The following is a 3755-nucleotide window of genomic DNA, read 5'->3' on the forward strand; positions in this document are numbered from 1 at the left end:
ATGAACAAAACCTCCTGTCCCCATGTTAGCTTTGAACTTTGCTGGTAGATTCCTTCCACCTGTCTACATTCTGGTATTTATCATCGGCCTTACTGCAAACGTGATCGGACTCAAAACCTTACTACAAAACTGGACGAAACTCAAAATCATCAATGTATTTGTTTTAAATCTTGGACTGGCGGATATTCTCTACCTTCTAACTTTGCCTTTCTTGGTGGTCTACCACTTGAAGAAGAGTAAATGGATTTTCGGAGATACTTTTTGCAAAATTACTCGGTTTTGTTTCAACATAAACTTGTACGGGAGTATTGGCTTTCTCACCTGCATTAGCGTGTCTCGATACCTGGCCATAGTCCATCCGTTTCGGGTAATGGGGAGGCTGACTGCGTCTCATTCAGTGGTAGTTTCAGTGCTTGTTTGGATTTTGGTGAGCGTTCAGTGCCTTCCGGACATGTTCTTTATCAAAACTTACCGAAAAGGTGTAGGAAAGTGCTACGACACCACCTCCAAAGCCTATGTAGAGGAATATCTGAAATACAGTGTGGGTTGGACAGTAACTGGGTTCTGCTTGCCATTCCTAGTCACAGTGGGATGTTATACTCATGTGATGGTGAAGCTGTGTGGCTCCAGCTTCACAGATACAGGTGAGTACTGAAAAATATTGACAGTATATGATTTTTACTGTCTTAGAATGTGAAAAACAAAATTAGTTAATTTTAAACCATTCGCATTGGTCCAAAGTTATTCCTCACTTACCTTATTGTCTATTGTCCCTGTACTGGTAATTTGCCCTTTGCTTGGATCCGTCTATTAACCTGGCTCACACCAGACTGATACGTGTCTCTCTGAACTGAGTTCTACACATTATCTATTTCCTGTCCACAAATGCACAAAGCTCTTGCCTTCTGCATGTTTTTCACACACAAAATAGTCTGTATTGACACAAAAATTGGCTGTATGTCTGTCTGCATTGCATCACATTTTTGTTTTGGTTCATTTGGGTGCTTCACCTTTGGCTTCTGCACAAACCTCAATGCTATGACGTGATGTGTCCACCTGCCAATACATCGGGTGCATGCCAGGTTGGATTCTTGAGTGAGTTTGTGAACTCATATCATGAGAATCTATCTTCCTGTGCAAGGTTGTCCTTTTCCAGATCTTGAGCTAGTCTTGGGCAGGATTACATTGCTGAAGGATTTTACCTGATGTGCATGTTTTGTGTTGAAGTAAATGTACCTCAGGAGTAAACTGTACCTGATTCCCTCCCTCTGTCACAGACCGTCTACTGAAGAGGAAGAGTCTGCGGCTGCTGTTGGTTCTGATCCTTCTCTTCTCAGTGTGTTACATCCCCTATCACGTCCTCAGGAACCTCAACCTGTGCTCCAGAGTGCTGCTCAAGAGGAGGCAGTGCTACAGCTGGTTCGACCCTGTCTACGTGGCTCATCAGGTGGGCCGCGGCCTGGTGTGTCTGAACCCCGCCCTGAACCCTCTGGTGTACCTCCATGTGAGTGACGAGCTCTCCTCTGGGCTCCGGGTGCTCATGGGCAGGACTCGGCGCGTCCTTGACAGCTACAAAATGTCCTCCATCATTGGACACGCTTCACTGGCACAAGCTCCACCCACACCCGCTCCATCCACTCACGCTTCACTGGCACAAGCTCCATCCACGCTCGTGCTATCGACTCATGCTACACCTGAGCACACTACACCAGAACATGTTACACCAGAACACAATACACCAGAACATGTTACACCAGAACACAATACACCAGAACATGTTACACCAGAACACACTACACCAGAACATGTTACACCAGAACACACTACACCAGAACATGTTACACCAGAACACAATACACCAGAACACGCTACACCAGAACACACTACACCAGAACATGTTACACCAGAACACAATACACCAGAACATGTTACACCAGAACACACTACACCAGAACACACTACACCAGAACACACTACACCAGAACATGTTACACCAGAACATGTTACACCAGAACACAATACACCAGAACACACTACACCAGAACACACTACACCAGAACACACTACACCAGAACACACTACACCAGAACACGGAACACGCTACACCGGAACACACCATGGAGCAGGTGTAACAGTTTGGAAATCTTGACATTTGAAAGAATAGAAACTATTTTTTGAGACATTTTAAATAAAAAAAAATACGCAAGAATGTTGTCATCTCATCAAAAACGTACCTGGAGTTGTGTTTTATTTCATTCACACATGTTTGAGTAATCCTTTATTATTAGGCTGTCTACATCTCCAAAGTTCAAAACGCTCTGTTCCACCTGAAACAGTCAAGTTAATAACCCTTTACTTTTAGTTCAGTAGAGATCAGCAAATCCAGGGCTGAAATCATCCAAATTTCACTGAAGAGGTATAAAAACACACAACTCTAGGTATTTTTCAAAGCAAGAAAAATAAGTTTGTATTTAAAAATCTACCTAACTAATCTGCGTTACTAATCCGTAACACGCTAAGCAAAGCAATATCATCTCCATTTGTTCTATTCTAAATTTGAGCCTACTACTAATAAAGTGCTTCATTCATGTGTTGTATATGTCTTGTAAATGGCTCTTAGTAGTTTCATCGATTTCATTGAATTTTATTTGAAAACAGAAAAAGACTGACATTCATCTGGTCGGAAAAATATGTTGTTCAGTTGGTTCCTGTTCACAGTAAAGACAGAAAAAAAACAAAAACGTTTTAATCAAGAAATGAAAATCACAACGACCCACACACTCTACAGTTATAGTTAGCGATACAAGAGCAGCCTTCATTCATTCAGTAATTTTTCAAATACATTGATTGGACATGTATTCTTTTATTTAAAGGGCCCATATTGCACAATTTTCTGATGTCGTATCCTCATCACACACTGTTTTGTTTCATTCACACGTTACATTCACAGTTCCTCTCTTAAACAGAAAACACTCTTATGATGCCATGTGGTAATAAAGGAAGTTAACATACATCTTCACTAGAATCAGGATTTCAACACTGGACTTGCCCATCTCTACTGAACAAGAGGTCAAGGGTAGCTGTTAACTTCAAAACTACCACTTCAAGACACAAGGTGGAACTGGGTATTTTGAGCTTTGGAAATGTAGACAGACCTACTCAGAGATGCATGAATCACAACTCAACTTCAGGTATGTTTCTAAGGAGATAACAGCATCATTTAAAGGTCATGAAAATCGATTTCAGGTAATTTTTAAGTATTTCCTATATCTTTTGTTGGTTTTGAAAGAACAACTCCACCTCACGGTTTTGGGTCTGTTTGCCTGTCAAATGCAAACTGATATCTCTGTATTTTTTACCTCACCTGCAATGTTTTTCAGTCCCTTTTTTCCTTTACTTTTCCTGGGCTAAGAACTCAGGCTAAATAAAGAAGTCTCTATATGTCTCCACAAATCTCTGGATATACAAAGACAAAGACTTCTGCTCTGCTCAACAGTGACTCCCAGTGGACGGATGAATGCTCTACTACTAAACAGTATTTCTCTTAGATGCCATTGTGGTGCTCATATCAGACTCACTGATGAAATGTTAAGACAGTTTATAAATTAGCATGTTGCATAGGCTTGTACAAAATATTATAATTTCATTCACAGTTTATTTACTCATATTTCAACATCACTTCGACTTTTTGGTGAACTTTGAGATTTTAATACAGTTTCCATGAAGATTAAATGTTGTACAATTCTATTTTATGC

The 3755-nt window shown here is 40.6% G+C and overlaps 1 pseudogene; it reads left to right on the plus strand.

The window, feature by feature from the left end:
• On the plus strand, window positions 1-2149 carry LOC129412355 (P2Y purinoceptor 1-like; annotated as a pseudogene).
• Window positions 2150-3755: the final 1606 nt, after the last annotated feature.

Source organism: Boleophthalmus pectinirostris, unplaced genomic scaffold (assembly GCF_026225935.1).
Source record: "Boleophthalmus pectinirostris isolate CB_2022bp ecotype Guang Dong unplaced genomic scaffold, ASM2622593v1 HiC_scaffold_8, whole genome shotgun sequence".
Lineage (NCBI taxonomy): Eukaryota > Metazoa > Chordata > Actinopteri > Gobiiformes > Gobiidae > Boleophthalmus > Boleophthalmus pectinirostris.